This window comes from Pimephales promelas, chromosome 20, assembly GCF_988280905.1.
Source record: "Pimephales promelas chromosome 20, fPimPro1.hap1.1, whole genome shotgun sequence".
In the NCBI taxonomy this organism is placed as follows: Eukaryota; Metazoa; Chordata; class Actinopteri; order Cypriniformes; family Leuciscidae; genus Pimephales; species Pimephales promelas.
The window spans coordinates 27,626,797-27,646,834 of NC_142788.1; the positions used below are offsets into that span (position 1 = coordinate 27,626,797).

At 36.2% G+C, this 20,038-nt stretch overlaps 1 long non-coding RNA gene across 1 annotated transcript; it reads left to right on the top strand.

The window, feature by feature from the left end:
* Positions 1-431: 431 nt before the first annotated feature.
* LOC148970669 (uncharacterized) lies at positions 432-19,844 on the top strand. Its single transcript, XR_016148189.1, has 8 exons — positions 432-689; positions 1,821-1,968; positions 2,103-2,214; positions 2,288-2,352; positions 7,591-7,628; positions 14,148-14,426; positions 17,725-17,851; positions 18,001-19,844. It is a non-coding gene; the product is annotated as an uncharacterized LOC148970669 (long non-coding RNA).
* The last annotated feature ends 194 nt before the right edge of the window (positions 19,845-20,038 follow it).

Consider the following 20,038-nt stretch of genomic DNA (forward strand, 5'->3'; position numbering starts at 1 on the left):
TCTGTTCTGTGTGACTCTCCTCTTCGAACTCGTTCATCAAAATGAACAAATCTTTTTCTGAGTCAATTTGTTCAGTTCGCTCGTTGAATGAAACAAATGATACGAAAAAAGATTCGTTCATTTTGATAAACAAGTTCGAACAGGAGAGTCACGAATGCACATCACAGAACAGAGAAAGGCGACCATTTGAGCTTATAAAACTTAAACTTCATTTTTTTTTTTAAATGAACGATCATTTCGCTTGATAAGACCCTTATTCATCGTCTGGAATCGTTTAAAGCCCTTTGAACAGTTCGCACTGAAAGTATCTTTTGGATCTTGAACCGTTTGGTTCCCACTGAAATCCATTATATGGAGAAAAATCCTGGAATGTTTTCATCAAAAACCTTAATTTCTTTTCGACTGAAGAAAGAATGACATGGACATCTTGGATGACATGGGGGTGAGTAACTTATCAGCAAAACTACTCCTTATATATAATGTATACTGAAAGTTTTTATAATTTAAAAAAAAGTTTAATTGCATTTGATCTCAAATTCAAATTTTAACTACATCCTGTTGGCCTCTTTCCTAGATTCAAAGTAGCAAGCAGCCGACCACCATGAAAAACCATGCTACACACCACTCAGATCACTTCAGAGACCACATAGCAACTCCCTGGCAACCACCCACAACATCATAGCAGCATGGTGAGGAATTTTCCATACAAAAAACCCTGCATGTTTCCTTCAAAACATTTTAAACCTGACATTGCGAAGTAAGCTTGCCAACCTCTTTTGGAGAAGCTGCACTTGACTGGAAATAGCTGTCCGAGGGCGTTGGCAAGATTGCCGCTGACTGTTCTGAATTGCTTTGGGATGGTATCTGCTCCTAACAAAATTCCCGTACAATCGTCCTACAGTGCCCAATCTGCCGTGTATGGTTGTGTTGGGAGCGCACATGGGGGTGGGACTGCCATCGGTGGCAATAGGCCACGTTCGGCACATTTCTGCTTTGCTAGCCAGGAACAGCTGGAGCGAGCAGTCGGACCGTCATCAGGAATCAGCATGGCAGCCGGGATTGTGCTGACTCCGGCAGAGGGCCTGGCCAGGAGATCAGTGCCCAATGAAAATGTGTGATTTGTTGCTTTTACATTTCGGTGAAGTCAGCTCCAATTTGAAGCAGCTCTCCGGGCCTCCAGGCTAGTCGCTGTGACACAACCACGAGACATACTGATGAAGCGCCGGCAATCGGGACACTTTCATCCAGGCCATAATGGAGGCCTTAACCAGTGCACACTCTCTCATTCAGATGTGCTATTGGCATTCACTCGCCTTTGAAGAGAAAAATTAAAGGTTGCCATTGACCCCATGCATCTCTATGCAGTGTAGAAAGGGTTCGTGACAAGCACAGCTTGATTATGGTCCTTAACTCACATACAAACACAGACTCATTGAAGCAAATGTAGCAAACTGATCAAAAACAGAATAAATCACATGACTTCACATTCAGAACTTGAATAGATTGGTTAGATACACTAATCGATCAAAGTCACGTTTTATATTGACACAAAAAGAATCATCAGCTTCAGTCAGTTGAGAATTTTATGTTAAAATATCAAAAATCCATCCATCAAAATGTCTAAAACATTAAATGCAGAGCAATTGGATTGGGACACTGTGATAACTACCAAACAAGATTCATCAAATCTCGTTTCTCTCTATAGTGAGTTTCCGCTCTTACTCTATATTACGTGTCTTTAAAGGAGTAGATCACTTTTAAAAAAACGTTTGCTGATAATTTACTCACCATCCAAGATGTCCATGTCTTTCTTTCTTCAGTCGAAAAGAAATTAAAGGTTCTCCGTGTAAACAATGTGTGACGTAGACGCAGACGAGAGATCACTTCCGGCATAATGTCTGGAGACGGTTCGGTTTGGTTCAACTGGACATCTGATTCAGATCAGTTTGACATGGCTGTTAACAACAGGTAAAAACTATTTAAATACTGTTCGTTTTCTCACACAAACTGCTCGTTTCGTGTCTTAGGCCATCAGTGTGTACTTACATTCACGAGTCATTAAATCATGTTTAATTTTGACTTCTCTGTGCATGCTCTTTAAGGTGGTGACCATAGACCTGCATTATAGGACTGACAGACAAGAACGGTTTGACCAAAAAATGTCAAAATTGAAAATGCTGAAACAAAGACACCTACATCTTGGATGCCCTTGAGGTAAGCTAAAACATATCAAAAATGAATTTCAAAGTGAACTATCTTTTTAAGGTTTTTGATGAAAACATTCCAGGATTTTTCTCCATATAATGCACTTCAGTGGGAACCAAACGGTTCAAGACCTTGGATGGCTTGAGGGTGAGTAAATTATGTGATAATTTTCATTTTTGGATGAACTAACCCTTTAAATTCTCAATAGCGAGACAAATAGCGATGCTAATAAAACAAGGTTTGCTCCATCAGCCAGTCAATCATTCAAAATGTTGAGGAACCTGGTTTGATCAAGCGTCTTTAAATTCACTACAGCAGGCATGCAATTAAAATTTCATGTTACACATTGTTTCATACGGGGCTTATTGATATAGAGCTACTGTATAATCTCCATTGATGGGTAACACTTGAGTTGCTCAGAGTCTACAATCACTCTTTTCGGAAGAGCGACACTCCATCTATCCTTGAAAGCACGGCTGTCTCTCCTCCGCGCTTCTCTCCATCGCTGACTGTGCAACACTTTATTTCAGCCGGCCTTTTGAAAAGGTGACTGGAAGTGAGTGACGCTTTGCTAAAACCTTTCAAACGTTCTCGTGCAGGTAAAAAGGAAACGTAGACGCTGCTCAATCATTGAGCATGTCTTTCTGGGCCGACCCAGCTTCAAACATAGAAATGAAAGAGAATGAATATTTAAAGACAACCATTACAAGTTGAGCTTGCCACAAGGAAGACAGAGAAATGGAAAGGAAAAAAGGGAAAATAGCGACTGCCCTGAAAATTATGACGCTGTCTGTTGGTCTGAGGCACGCGGTGTGATGGAGGGCTGTTCCAGATATTGCTCTACGCCAAAGAGCTATTTAAAGTGCGAGAGTTCTTTACCTGAAACTTTTATAAAGCGAGGTTTCAGATTGTCATCTCTGTCAGTTTTGTTTTTCAAACACCTCGTCTATAGTTAAAGTGTTTTGAGAGGCTTTTAGAAGTGCATCTGAAATCAAAATTGGAGTTTTGCGGCTTTTGGTTCACGTCTGGAAGATTCGAGGGCATCCATCCAAGCTAAAAAGTTAACAAAATTAATGTACTGTCACCGTCCCGGTACTGGGACGCCTAACTTTACTTCACTATATTTCTATTAAATCTTAATCTAATTATGACAAATTATATATTGTTGGAAAGGTCTACGACTTCTAAATAAATATTCTACCCCTGTTTCATGTTACATATTATGTAGGAAGAGTAATGGATGAATTTATGACAAGAGTGCACCTCAAAAAATCTGCATCACAACAGAATGTCTGACGTTTGTCACAAAAAGTCGATGCACCCACTTTTAATCATTGAAACTTCTGTTTTTATGCTAAAAGTTCGTAATAAAACATATAATCTAGTATTTTTTAATAAAAAAATAAATTATAATATAATATTGTCCTCTGAAAATTATAATATATATATATATATATATATGAAGAGTTCAGATGAGAGTTCAAAGCCTCTAAATGCCATTTGAAATTTTCTTCTTTAATGATGATTTTTATCAAACTTGTATATTTAAGTTCAGTAATTTCACTTAAATAATAATTAATAGGTAATTATCATTGCCATTTAAGTGAAATCACTGAACTTAAATATACAAGCTTGATAAAAATTATCATTCTAGAAGAAAATTTCAAATGGCACTTAGAGGCTTTTGCATCTGAACTCTTCATATATAGGCCTATATATTATACTCTAAAATATAATATAATTTATCGCCTTTTTTATTATATCACATATTTTAGTAGTAATCATAAATTAGGTATCATTTGAAAGCTTATAGACTCAGAATTCATCTTGTGAACACTGTTTTATAATTGAACATTGCGTTACCATAGAAACCGTACTTATTTTATCAGGCTCCTCCCCTTTTGGGCATCATTATATTTCATAATTTATGATCAAAACCTTTTCTAATCTTGACAAAACACATATTGTCAGAAAGGTCTGAGTCTCAAGGTTCCAAATTTTGTGACAAAATTGATATTTGGACAGAAATTTATTAATTTGTTGAGGCAGAATGTATACAACTAAATTCAATGGAATTCAATGGCACCCGGTGACTATTTTTGGTACTGCGCCTAAACAAAATCTCATGGGAACTTCAATTTTCGTGATATCAACTTCAAACTTGGAACATAACTTAGTTAGATTTATGGCTTTGATTTTATAGAAATTATTTTGTAAAATATATATTTTATATAAAATAAAAAATATAGAGTACAGTATATTTGATTACTGTAAATTTAAACTTCCATAACTTTTTCATACTTTCATTTTTTTGAAGTGTTTTCACTTCAGCAATATTCCGCTGAGTGTTTCCTTTAAAACAAGACCAAACTTGGGTATATATTCCTAAGCATTCTTGCATTACAACCATTTAAATTGTGCATAGTGAATAGTGCATTTTAACCCCCATTCTCAAAAAGGGGGGTGACAGTTAAGGGGTTAACAGATATAGCCTATACACGATACAGTATTCAAGCTCTTTTTCTTATACGCCAGCGGTCAACATTTTAGAATAATTAAGATTTGAGATTGTAATTTGTTCCTGTGATCCAGAGTCACATGATCCTTCAGAAATCATGATAATATGATGATTTGATGCTCCAGAAAATGTTATTATTCAGCTTTGCCATCACATGAATAAATTATATTTTAAAGGGATAGTTCACTTTGAAATAAATTTTTGGTGTGTTTTAGCTTACCTCAAGGGCATCCAAGATGAAGGTATCTTTGTTTCCGCAGTAGTTTCAATTTTTATGTTTTTAGGTCAAACCGTTCTTGTCTCTCCGTCTTTTTTTGGAAATAGGCTCATTTTACAACTCCCCCAGAGTTAAACAGTTGGGTTTTACCTTTTTTTGAATCCATTCAGCCGATTTTTGGTTATTTAGAAGAATATCAATAACCAGACAGTTTCTGGTCCCATTGACTTCCATAGTAGGAAACAAATATATAAGTCAATGAGACCAGAAACTGTCTGGTTACTGATATTCTTCTAAAAATCAGAAAATCGGCTGAATGGATTCGAAAACGGTAAAACCCAAATGTTTAACTCTGAGGGAGTTGTAAAATGAGCCTATTTCCAAAAAAAGTGGAGTATCCCTTTAAAAGGGTCTCTTACTGTCTGCAATCATAGTTCTTAAATGTGTTTGCACGTATAATTCCACACATTTCCATGCACCTTTCCAACTGCAAAAAAGTGCCGCGGTTTATTTAGTGTTCGACTCTGCAAATTTTGTTGCACATTTTGCAAGAAAAACAAGACTAGGCACTATTTCGAACAGAATGAAAATCCCTCCGTGCACCTGGCATGGTTGCCAATGGTAAATGAGCTGAGAAAAAACTCATCATCTGTCTGCCGTTATCATTAGCAGCAATAATTATGTTTACAATGCCCCCTCATCATCTGTGGGAGCTGCGGCGCAGATGAGAGAGCCGTCCCCCCGTGTTGCGGTTCTGAAGGACAGCTATGATCTTTGTCTTTCAGATCAAGCTTCATGTTACTCTGCCAACTCTCACATCAACCTGCTCTCTGATCTCATAGAGACACAAAGTGTCTGACAGATTCACTCACAACGTATGCCCGGTATTTTACCGTTTGCCCTTGACAGATGCTTGCGGTTTCAAATCCCGCCCACCGGAATGACGTTACACAGCCGAGAGGAGGACAAAAACTCGACTTCGGGACTCGTCTCTCACTGTTACTGCTACACTGTAAAAAAATAACCGTGATTTTAACGGTAAAATACTATAAAAATGCTACAGTGCAAAACTGTTAATTGGTAAACAGAAAGTTTCCGTACTATACACGGTAAATAACTGTGATATAATTTTACAGTAAAATACCGTTAAATTTACAATTTTTGAAAGTGAAAAAGAACAAATCATTGTATAATTTACAGTGAAAAACCGTAAATTGACATTCCCACAATTCCCTGTGTGACACTTCACATTTTATGTATTTTTGTTGAAATAACTGGTTCCTCATATTGTTTTTGTTTTTCTAATCAGTTATGTACATTAGGGTTATATGTTACATTTAATGTTGTTAAATTAATGTTTATTGCATTTTTTTTTTTAATTTCATGTGTGTTACCATGATGGTGCTTAATGTTTGTGTGAATGAGCTTTAAATAAGTATTGCTTTATACAAGTATTCACTTGTGATGAGCTGTGATTGCTCATGTAACTCTCATCACTGCTGTGATGATTGTTGGTTGTCAGTGTATTACAATGGTCTAAAACAGATATCAATACATCAATATATTGGTAAATCCACATTTTATCAGAAAATAAATTACGGTTTATTACTGTAAATTTTAAGTGAAGTCTGTAAAACCATTAACGTTCCTACCGTATTTTTAACGGTAAAGTTCTGGCAACCACAGCTGCCGTTTTTTTACCGTAAAATTTACGGTTTATTTTTTACAGTGTAATCAGTTGAATCAGAAAGCATGTTGACGTTCTCAAAATGGCATTCGAGCACTTCAGTATAACGTTAAATAAGCACCACAGAGCCTTCTGCGGTATAACGTTACCGTCTAGCCCACAATAAGCTACTTACCACCGAGGAGTCGGGGGTAAAATATTATCTGCACATCAGCATTACTTATTAATTTGACCATTTATTCTTGGGCCACAACTCCAATATAACATGTCACCTGTTCTCGAAAAAGCAAATTGCCTGGGAAGTGTATTGAATTACGCATTCCCCCTATTTACGGGAAAAACAGGTCTTGTAGAGATAACAAGAAAGGCGATATTTACTGTAGCCTACGGCCTTGTGATGTCTTGCGTCTCAAGTCTCAAGATCAGCTCGGGAGTGAGAAAAGCCACTATGATGTCTTTGTTGTACTCCTTTTTAGCGAAAGAGCCTTTTGTGTTTTAGACTCGGAGCCGTAATAACCTCTCCTTATAATCTAATATATGCCATACTTGTATGACTGAAGCAGGCGTAGCGGATTTATTCATTCCTTTTCTCGACAGCCTGCTTGTTTTCTGCTAACATTATGTGGTTATTAAAGTTGCGAACAATACAGCATGTTGTGAATCAACAGACGCTAAAGCAGGTGCATGCAAAGTCTCCTAAAGAGGCTAGCGGCACACCTGTTTAAATGCTCCAAATAGTGTAATTGATGTATGCTCACCCAGCGAATAAGTCTGAACTGACATGCAGGCTGTGGCGCTCATTTATAACTTTAATAAGGCAGAAATGCATTACACAGTTTCTTCTTGCTCCATCCCCACTAGGCAAGTATTGATGTATTCAAAGAGGACGCTGCCCCCACTGGATGTTCCTTGTTTCTTTGTCTACCTAATGCGAGAATTGTTTTTTTCTTGTTCTTTCTACAGATGGTGATGGATACTGTTGGAGAGATGCATATTTCTAGGTACCTGCAGACAATTCAATATTTTTTTTCCTCATTAAAACGTTTTTTTTTTTAAATAGTAAAATGTTTTAAATTATGTATATTTGTGTGTACACTGTAAAAACATATATTGTTGGTTTAACTTAAAAAAATAAGTAACCTAGTTGTCTTTTGTAAGTTGATTAAAACTAGTTAATACAATGAAGGAGATTGATTTAATTATCAGAAACTCAAAATAATAAGTTGTCTGAACTAAATAAATTATTTAAGTTGATCTGACAAAAGAATGTGATAACAAATCTTGAAAATATTTTTTTACAGTTTATATATTATTGTATATGTTATTAAACTAATGTCATTCTGTATATAAATATTATACGTTAATATTCCATATATATTTTTAGAACTAATTGCAATAAATTAATTGTATATATATATATATATATATATATATACCCACACACACATACTGTATATACATATTATATATGTTCATATTTTATATTATTATTATATAAGAATATAAAATATGAACATTATATTATAAAATGTTCTACTATTTTTCATATATATATATATATATATATATATATATATATATATTAGGGCTGTGCAAATATTAATTACGATTAATCGTATCCAATATAAAAGTTTTTGTTTACATAATGTGTGTGTGTGCTGTGTATAATTATTTTTTACATATAAATACATATGCATGCATATATATATATATATTTAAGAATTATTTGCACATAAATACAATGTATATATAAATACATAATCTATATTATATTATAAATATATATTATAAATATTTTAGTGAATAACACATTTTTTTAAATATATACATGCATGTGTGTGTATTTATATACAAAATAATTATACACAGCACACACAAATATATTATGTAAACCCAAACTTGTCTGTGCGCATTAAGATGAATGAAATTGTGCTCCATTCTCATTTCCTTAAAATCCCTTTGATATAATCCAGCTGGTCATTAGTTGGTCAAGCATCACGTTCCAGAACACATCTACCATCTTAGACTGTCCAGCAGGATTGATATTATTTTAATTCCAAATGACTTATTTCACCGATCACTGCTGAAATGGAGATTGTAGAAACACATTCCAGGTCAGCCATTTGAGATTGTTACCTAGCTGTGTTTTAATGTCTTGCCTTGACTGATGGCTAGGAAAAGCTCTTAGACGAGCCTCATCTCCAGCGCTCTGTTTATCAGACACGTTGAGTGAAGAAAACACATGGCTCAGTGGCCATATGCTACATTACATCCATTATGGCGTCTGGATAGAATACTGATGTTGATTGAACTCGCACACACATGCACACGCACACGCCAATAATTGCATCTTATTGTCAGTCTCTACTTTATGGTCTCATTCCAATGCTGCTGATGAAACAGTTCAATTAGTTTTTGTCACTTCATTTAAAGCTGAGTAACATTTTATTGTCAAATACGTTCTGCTCTCTGAGTAGGAGAGACAAAGCCCTGGCAAACATCGCCAGATGGATTCGGGTGGCCAAAAGATTTCAGGGGTAGGACGATTAAAAATGTATTACCGTGACAAAACCAGGCAGAGTCCGACTCCAAAAAACGCCTGATAGAGGGTGAGAGGTCAAAGGTCAGAGATCAGTCTCATATTTTAAAAGGAAGTTGGAAAGACAAGACACTCTTTTTGTAAGACTGTGTTTATTTGAACAGAGTTTTCAGTCTCTCAGTGTTGATTTTAGCTGCTAGATGAGCACAACTAAACTTAATGGCAGTGAGAAAGTGGAAAGAATCTATTATATTTCCAACTAGATAATTGGAAACCGTGTAGTTATGTCTCGGAGCCAGCGAAAATGGCCAGATTCCATTTTGCCGTCACACTCCACTCACTGACATCCTTAGGCTAATGTGGAGAAGTGCCATGGTGGTTTTAACTGCTTTCTCTCTTATAAAAAGCATTACGTTTGGAAAGTTGATTATTAAGACTAGATTTTCACTTTCTCCTGAGGTACTTGCCCATGCAAAACTATAGGGTGTGCTGAATGGTTGCCTGGGGATTGGTTTTTAGCATGTTGCTAAGTGATTAATTACAGTCCCAAATATGAATATAGATATATTCTGGTCTATAGATAACATGAATTTCTCACTATATACAGTTTATATATAAACGAGTCATTGAATCTTTGATAACGAACTGCGGTGCGTTTCCCGTGTCGCTCGCTGCTTCACTACCATAATACGATGCATCGTTGGAGAAATCAACTAGCTAGTCACGACTGTTTCCCGAAACCTATTGTCGCAAAGTATCGTTCAATGTAGGTTTATGACATCTCGCACGTGGTGGAGTAATAATACTTTTGAGGGGATACTCCACTTTTTTTGGGAAATAGGCTCATTTTACCACTCCCCCAGTGGGTTTTTACCATTTTCGAATGCATTCAACCGATTTTCTGATATTTAGAAGAATATCCGTAACCAGACAGTTTCTGGTCTCATTGACTTCCATAGTATATTTTTTTTCCTACTATGGTAGTCAATGAGACCAGAAACTGTCTGGTTACGGATATTCTTCTAAATATCAAAAAAATCGTCTGAATACATTAGAAAACGGTAAAACTCAACTGTTTAACTCTGGGGGAGTGGTAAAATGAGCCTATTTCCAAAAAAAAGTGGAGTATCCCTTTAATGAAACTGTTTGAGATCCAATTAACGCTAGATTTTTTTAATATAAATTACGGACATGTCATCTGAGGACTATTACTAATTGTTCTCAGTTATTTTGCTTTATTACCAAATTCAATATTTGGCTCGTTCTTACATAGTAGGGCACGTTCGCACATGCGCACTCTTCAAACACGGTTTTTAAAAATTTTGACAAACTAAACTAAACGTAAATTACATTTGTATGTATTCTAAATAAAAGGCACACTGTCAATGGCGGGGAACGAGTTAAAAGCAATGTTTTGATAAGTAAAGATGTCATTTATAGACATTGCATATTTAAAGGTATACTCCACTTTTTTTTGGAAATAGGCTCATTTTACAACTCCCCTCGAGTTAAACAGTTGAGTTTTACCATTTTTGAATCCATTCAGCCGATTTTCTGATATTTAGAAAAATATCAGTAACCAGACGGTTTATGATCTCATTGACTTCCATAGTAGGAAAAAATATATACTATGGAAGTCAATGAGACCAGAAACTGTCTGGTGACTGATATTCTTCTAAATATCAGAAAATCGGCTGAATGGATTCAAAAACGGTAAAACCCAACTGTTTAACTCTGGGGGAGTTGTAAAATGAGCCTATTTCTAAAAAAAAAAGTGAGGTATCCCTTTAAAAATCAATGAGATAAAGCATTTCAACCCCAAAACCATTATGCTCATCTGAAGAATCTCATATTATGCTCATATTTGAACTCAAACGATTCTTGATAATGAATGCAAAACCTTTTTTAACAATATGGTCTTCTAACATATTGAACGTAGTATCTTATCTGTAACGCAATGGAAAACTGAAAAAAAAAAAAGATTCGTAACATTGGTATGTGTGGCTGTTTGTTCTTTTCCTGTTTTCTTTTCTCGTCATGCACTGAGTGAGGTCACATTGACACCGGTTATCTCCCCCACCCCTCCCTCTGAAACCCTGATCGTTTTGTGAAACTGTTAGACGACGATTCGTTTAAAGACTCCAAATGACCCTGTGTGTCTCCATGAGACTCATTTCTTCTCTCCTTCTGTCTCCCCCCCTCCCCCCCCCCTGACAACTGTGATGGCCGATACACACACACACATTGGATGGCTCGGATGGGTTTTCTGCTGGTGTAATGCGCTTTGTTGTGTAAAGGTATCAATCAGAGCGGCGGAGATTATTAGAGTGTCTGAAAGAGATCAAACAATGTTGCCGTCTGCCCCCCCATGTGTCTGATTTACCGAGCGTCTGATAAAGTACTCCAGCTCTCTGTCAGAGCCGAACATGACGGCCGGCCGCACTCGCCGGATAAATTATTGCGCGGCAAAGCCATAATGTCTTCCCGCCTAGCAACTATAGCGGCCCGCCGGCACCCGAGGAAGACTGCCTGCCATAATGGTGTTGAGTCCAGGGTCAACATTTACTGTAACTAAGGGGTTGAAACACACTCCCACGTCCCACCCTTCTCATCTCCGTTCCTAATTTTTAGGTGCTCTGCCGTGCGAAATGGCTCTAACAATCTGCATATCAATTGGAGGTCCACGGAAATGATCTGAAAGTCTATTCGACCTCCTCATCTGATTAATTAGTTCACTATTATTGTTGCTCATAGCCAGCGTTATAGTGATTTGAACAAACCCCTAACCCAAAGTACAAAACCCCACATGAATCAACCGTTTGAATGAGAGCTCAAATTAGCCTATGCAAATTTCAAATCCCCCCTCCCCCCCTATTGTTGTTTTTGTTATATTGTTGGACTTTTGGGGAATACAAAAAAAATACATACGAATAATGTCATCCAATTTGGCTACGATTACATGCAACCAAATAATCTGTTTGTAATCGTATTGATGGGTTAATGTAAACACCTTAATCGATCCGATTGAGCTCGATCCGAATGAAATTTCGATCGGATTGAAAGGGTTTATTCCTTTTCTAATCCAATCGAGAGTAAACACTTCATCGGATTGAAAACCGAAACTGAAAGGACTGCGTATGTGCAATGAAGTACTAAGGGTGGAAATGCACGCTTTTCGGCCTACTATGAGTTTGTTTACCACCAAAATGAGAATGGACAATTCTTGCTTAGTGTGCCTTTAACTGGTCATGTAGAGTTGAATTGTAGAATGTGGAGTGGATGTCATAACAAATGTTTGTAGACCCGGAAACGGTTCATTCATAAACCCGTAAGATCTTACCTTCATGCTGTGGAAATAAAAACCGAAAGACAGAGCTCAACGAGTGCAGCGCTGAAAGGGGGCGGGGCTACATAAGGTCTATAGGGCCCTAAACTTAACTACTTAAAAGTAGTTTACATAAAATAGTTGTATTTTTATGTGTAATATAGTTACATCAAATATATATTCTTGTTCGATTTCACCACCAAAAAGGTTTGTTTGTGCATTTATTTGACCAGAGATGACTATATGATGTCTATTTGTTCCAGTTCTTTCCAGAAAAGTCTACCTAGCCTTATTAAATAACACTTTAACTGTGATTCATTCAAAGTTTCCTTTTAAAATGATGAGGACTATGCAGGTCCTTTGTTTAAGTTTTGCTTAAAAAGCACATGCATGATTTACTGATGATCAAATGGGTTTGGCGGGTCAGCAGAATAAAGAATAAGAACATTTCGAGAGTGGAAGAATGGTATGCATGCTTTCTTTTGTTGTGAAATAAACTAAGCTGATTTCTCATGTATTCAAGGCTTCAGTCTGTGTTGACTGAGATTGAGAAAGCATAGTCTCTGCAGGTTTTTAAAGAGGGCTCAAACTTAATTCATAGTTAGAAAAATAAGGCATAGCATCAGTAAAACTATTGCATACTAAAGCAACCTGAGCCATATTTAGAGACACAATTGGGAACCACCCAGCAACATGTTTAAAAACATTCATCATGGCGTCTGGTGTAAAGATCTAGTGTTATAAAATAGTTTCAAGCACTTGGAGGAAATACTTTCAGAATAAGTGAACTGATATGAGACTCATTCATTTTGCTCTAGAGCCTTATGTCACTGCCACGTTACAATTGCATTGTAAAAATCTCCCCGCGGGACGTTAATTGAGCATAAAGCATATTCAAGTTAGCTGACATCAAAGCAACTGGCCCGCACTCAGAGATAAAATGAGCTGTCGATCAGCAGAGCGGGATTTTGTCCATTTTCAGCATTTTTGGGTCTTGGCTTTGTTTCTGGTCAATTGGTAATTGTAAGATATCAGAAACTGCCTTTTGCCGAGAGAAAACCCCTTAAAACCTTTCAAACTAAATTGACTTTTAGCTACTGCAATATAACAGCTGACCTATAAATACCATCATATGAAAAGGAAATGGAAGGTCCATTTATCCCAACGTTTCATGCTAAAGCACACTGATCAACCGTCACCGAAATCCAAGAGAAAGAAGAACCAGAAAGAAATAGAAATGTAATTTTCACAGTGAAAGTCTACTAGGGCTGGGCCAAGAAATTGCGAGATAAATAAGACAGTGAATCTCACTCGTATATGAAACATAACTATTTGATGTTCTTCTCTAGTTCTTGTTTATTTTTTTATTTACTTTCAATGCCATTTTACCAGCCGAAGTGTGGGGTCACAAATTCACTCTCGGTCCGAGCCGTCACGGGAAAGACACGACTGCAAAGAAAAGAAAGTGGCATGCAGCTAAAAGATGGATGCTGTCAATCGGCACTGATGAATATTTAACTTGTGTTTTATCCATTAGAGCTTTTTCCATGAAAAAAAGAGAGTATTATACAACACATGCTGTCGTGAGAGCACAGTTGGTGGACCGTATAATGTAGGAGTTTCAACTATATTCTCCTTCTATCCCGTTTCCTCCAGGACAGTGATGGATCCAGTGCTCAGGCCTGTTGTTTCCCGTGATTTAAGAGCCAAATGATGAAGTAACTATACACCTCCAAAAACAAACAACTGCAAGTACATCTGGATCCACTAGTGAAAGAAGCTTCACCTTTAAAGTCACCATAAAATCCAAATGCATCAAAAAACAAGCCATTCCCTCCCATTATAAAGCTTGGAAGAGCCAGGATATTTTTTAACATAACTCTGATTGTGTTTGGCTGATAGAAGAAAGCTATGTACGCCTAGGATGGCTTGAGGGTGAGTAAATTATTTTTGTGTGAACTAAAGGCCATTGCACACCAAGTCCGAAATGTTCGTACGTGTTTTTTCGTATTCGTGATTCGGTGGCTCTGAATTGTCAAAACACCATTAAAACTCCATTCAAACTGCTTGCTACGGATGCGAAAAACGCAGAAAATCGAACCCGATTCGTGTTTTTTTATGACGGAAAAATCATTTTTTATAACGAATGTGCGAAAATTTTGGACGCGAATTTTGGACTCAGTGTGCAAAGGCCTTAACCCTCTAAACATTAAAGTATTATGTAATCGTTTCCCTTTATATGGAACCTTTTTTAGCATAAAGAGTTCTTTAAAGCAACACTAAGTCAATTTATTTTACCTTAAAATAATGTTTCCAAGATCGTTTCATTGGTTCATTAAGTCGTGACATGTGAAAGGCACTTCTGGATTTGTTTTGTGGTCCTTTATCTGCTATAACCACGCTATGCAAGAATTCCAGATATAAGTAAACTATAAATTTGACTTGCTTTACGTCAAGCGTTACAATAGGCCATTATTTTGTTTTTCTTCATTTCTGATGTCACAATACATCATACTTTCATGAAATCATGCAACATATTCTACCTTGTCTGTGGATATCGTTCATTTCAAAGCCGGTGCTGGATAAACAGCGAGTGTGTGTGCGACTGTAGGATGCGGTAGGCTAAATTATTTACGGCAGAGGAAAAGTTACTTGGTGTTGCTTTAAAAGTGAGTCTAGAACCTCACTGATCCACTTTTTTCTAGTTTTCTCTTTGAGTAGTTCACTGTAAACTATTTTCAAGATTTGTTGTCACAACATATTTTCTTTTGTCAAATCAACTTTATAATAATTTATTTAGTTGAGTTAACTTATTATTTTGAGTTTCTGATGATTAAATTAATCTCCTTCATTGTATTAACTCACTTTTTCCAGTTCAATCAACTTAAAATTTTAAGGCAACCCAGGTTACTTACTTTTTTAAGTTAAACCAACAATATTTTTTTACAGTGTTGTAATCACAACATATTTTCTTTTGTCAAATCAACTTAAATAATTTATTTAGTTCAGATAACATATAATTTTGAGTTTCTGATGATTGAATCATTCTCCTTCATTGTATTAACTCACTTTTTCCAGTTCAATGAACTTAAAATTTTAAGGCAACCAGGTTACTTACTTAATATTTTTTTACAGCGTTGTTGTTCTGAAAACATCACCTGCCTTGAAACTATCTGATTTAAAAGCCTCGCTTTTCCATCCCAGAACCTCCTTTTGTTTGAGGGAAATGCGGAATGATAATCTGTAGAAAAGCAGCCTTTCACCCAGCACTTTTTCTTCTTACTTATCTCTCTTCGAGCAGCGCCATCTCTATTGTAATGATGCAGCTCGTAACAGCCCTTGGACTGACCTTTCTTTAATTAACTGCATCTTGATGAGCGGATCTACATAGAATGTGAAGGTTAATTAATGAAGTATCACTGCTAGTCTTAAAACCATCACCTAATGGATGACAGCTGGGCCCACCACTCTGGATTTTACCAGCCAACTCATTAGCAACTCCGGCCCGATTGACGGCTCTTCTTTTGGTCTGCGGACCATGAGCAAATTGTATTAAAAAAAAAAGAACAGGGGTCCCTGATTCCCTCTCGTTTCAAAGGAAATGTGATCGCTCCTCTCAGCGGATTCAGTCGCGTTTCGTGAAAGTGGGAGCCAAAGGGCCGCGCTTACGTTCCTGACACAGAATGCGCGATTCGGATCAGACTCTATAAAAAATGCAGATGAAAGCAATATAATATCTCCACAAAGATTCAGGAGTGTGTAATCTGTTTCCTGCAGTCTGATCTGTGACGGATGGTGATGGATAACTCCGGGTCGTAATAGCGCGCCGCTTCATCTTGATAAGACGCCGCTTTTGGGCGTCTTTTATTTCCGGATGCATTGCCAACCCGCTTATCCTTGCGATTAGAAGACATCAGATACACATTAGCAAATGGAACATAGTGTAAAAAGTGTTTTATTACTGGAGGGGACAGACTGAAGGAGGGAAGATATGATTACTGGGCTGGTAGAGTTTCTAATACTTGGGAAGGAAAATTTGATAAAGCGCACGAAAAGTAACTTCTCTTACTATGAGTGCATGGTCGGCTTTTAGCACTGCGACTTTAAGAAGAGGGGATGATCGCCTGAGTGATACAAAACATCACATATCTGGTCAAAAAACGTCCCATTTCCATTATTTGAGACGATTCTTTTATTTCTGGAAAACCTGAATTGTATGACTAACTGAAATCTGTCAGACATGTAAAGATTCTTGCTTAACAACTTTTATTTAAGAACTGAAAAACAGTGGTAACTCCCATAAATCACCTCGTATCTGCCAAAAAAAAAAGATTGTGCCATTGTGATCTGTGATTGTGTGTATTATTTGAGCTCGTTATAATGATATACTATCCATAGGACATTCAAAAAGCCTTAAAGGGAAAAATGTCCAAATAAAGATGCACAATTAAGCTTATTGTGGCAGCATGTTGAAATACTAGCCATCCATGAGGTTTGTGTGAGTAAATTATGTGTGTGTTTTTTTTGTTATTTATAATTTTATAGTATTTATTAAAGGGGTGGTTTACTGCTTTTTTCTTTGCATGATTGTGTTTATGGGGTGCAATATAACATGTATTCGAGGTTTTTATTTTTAAAAAGTCTTATTTTTCATAAATTTCACCTTTATTGTAAGCCGCTTTCTCCTCTGTCATTTGAAAGACAGTTGACTTCCTGATTCTATGAAACCAAAAAGATTCGTTCATTTTGATGAACGAGTTCGAACAGGAGAGTCACGAACGCGCATCACAGAACAGAGCAAGGCGAGCATTTGTGCTTATAAAACGTAAAGTTTTTTATATATTTTTGAAATGATAGATGGTTTCGCTTGATAAGACCCTTATTCATCGTCTGGAATCGTTTAAAGCCCTTTGAAGCTGCACTGAAACTCTCACTTGGACCTTGAACCGTTTGGTTCCCATTGAAGTCCATTATATGGAGAAAATCCATGAATGTTTTCATCAAAAACCTTAATTTCTTTTCGACTGAAGAAAGATTGAGTAAATTATCAGCAAAAGTTTTTTTTTTTAAAGTGAACTAATCCTTTAAGGTAATAAAGCATTAAGGTTATGTTGTAAACAAACAAATAATAAGCAGTAATGCATATTTAGTATAAAGATCTATGTGTATGTTTAACTATAACTTTAAATATATTATTTATTTTTTCTTATGTTTTTTTTATAAATAATTGCAGTAAATTGAATGACGACTGCGAGTGGATCAGGTGCTCCAGGTATCCCGCTAAAGCTCTTCCCTGCACTGCGTTGCTCATGTCACCAAAGACAGCCTCATCTCACACTGCAACTCACCAGCGTTTGAAAGTAAATTCGCTTGCGCAGCACTTTAACGTTTCTGTCTGAAATATTTGACACCAGACAGTTTCCCGAGACTGCTGAGGATTCTGGGAGGGGGTTTAGCAGTCTTGACAGGGAACCTCCCATGTAAGCTCCTTGTGTTTTTTTCCCATTAGTTTGTTGCGGAGACTCTTGCCCTGAAGACCCAGGACCGCTGCAGATTTAAGTGGACAGTCAGGAGAATCCCGGCGGTGTGGCAGGTGCGAGATCTGGCTTCATTAGCTCACAACACCTCTGTCCAATTACAACACTCACACCAGCGTTGACAACCTGTGTGTGTGTGTGAGAGAGAGAGAGAGAGAGAGAGAGAATGTGTGTGTGTATGTGAGAGTGTGTATGGAGAAAATCCTGGAATGTTTTCATCAAAAACCTTAATTTCTTTTCGACTGAAGAAAGAAAGACATGGACATCTTGGATGACATGTGGGGTGAGTAAATTATCAGCAAACGTTTTTTTAAAAGTGAACTACTCCTTTAAAGCAGAACTTCCTGTCACGTGTCATCAGCTGATCATCACGTGACCATCAGTGTTCAAAACAAGCAGCTTTGACCCACTGTCATTAGATCCTCTACCAGCATGATCATATCATAATAATGATGAACATCATAATGCTAACACAGGCAATCACTGTGTCAGTGAGTTGCATACAAATACTGTTTTTTGCAAAGCCGTTAGACAGAGATGATCCTATTTTTGTTCATTATCTCACTCTCATAATATCATAATATCTCGGCACATTTGAACTGCGAAATCTTCCATTAAATGAACGCACATCATTGAAATCAGTGTGAACATGCTAACTAAATAATATGGAAATTAGTGTTTTATAACAACATAAATGATCTGGTTTTATTAAATAAAAGAAAAAAATGAAAATAAAACTAAAACTAACATTGTTATTAAAAGGCCCGTGCACAGTGGAATGGATAACGAAACTCGACACAATGGGCTAACAATGATGTCAATTAATTCCTCACTGTATGTAATATAACAACTTTGTGATTCTGTTTTTCATAAATATATTTTTTATTTATTTAATTATTTATTTATTTATTTTATTTATTTATTTTTTGTTCAGTGGGTGGGTTGTGGATGTAAAATGTAAAAAAAACAAGGAACATTGTTAACTTTTTCTGTAAATGATGCATCATTCTGTTCTTCCTTTAATAAAAATATTCTAAAAAAAAAAAAATTAAAAAAATGGAAAAAAAAAAAAAAACCCAACAAAACAGTTGATTGTGTGCTAAGCCGCCGTTTCGATATAAATCAGTGTGTTTTTTCTCCTTTTTTTATCATCCAGCCGGCAAAAATCATCCAATCACTTTGATCACAGATAATTTTTTTTTTTTTTTTTTTTTTTTGCAATGACCTGAATCTATTATAGCCATAAAAACACAGTAGAGTACACATCGGCATTGAGTTACATTCAAAGGGTTATAAATGAAAGAAAAGAAAGCGCTATTAGATGTGAAGAGGCCATAGATCCACAGAACACGATTAAAAGAGGACAGATCCGCAGGCTCTCGCTGGAGTCTCAGGAAATCTCTGCCCTGTAGCCTGTGATGCACACTAGATTTATGTCCTTTATTGTTTATTGGTGTGATTTGAAAGGCCTGATTTTGCCTGAAGTGACACACTTGTTTCATTTTTTCTTCCATTATTCAGTTGTCATGTGCATCATTTGCTCCAGATAATCCACATTGCATATTGGACCTTCCTGTGCTAGTAGATTTCTGGCTGTGTAGTCAATATGACCACATTCATGTATGGTATGCATATGGTATTTTATGTATTTCAAATCTTTTGTTAATATTTTACATGTATGCGTTGCTATGTATTCAAGTGAGTTGAGTTCAAGGTATGCATGTTTTCCAGTTCATGCATTCCCTTTGACCTTGACGTCGCTATTGCTGTGCTCTTTGAGCTAATATATAAAATAATACAAGTATATGCTAAAATATCCTATTTATAATTACATTTTATTATATAAAAAGCATATTAATAAATTATAAACAAATAATATTTTATTATAGAATTTAATAGTAATTATTATGAATTTTATTTATTACAAATTATGTATAAAATATATTATAATATAAAATTATAATAATAAAGCATTATAATAATGTATTTTTTATTTATTATAATTGCAAA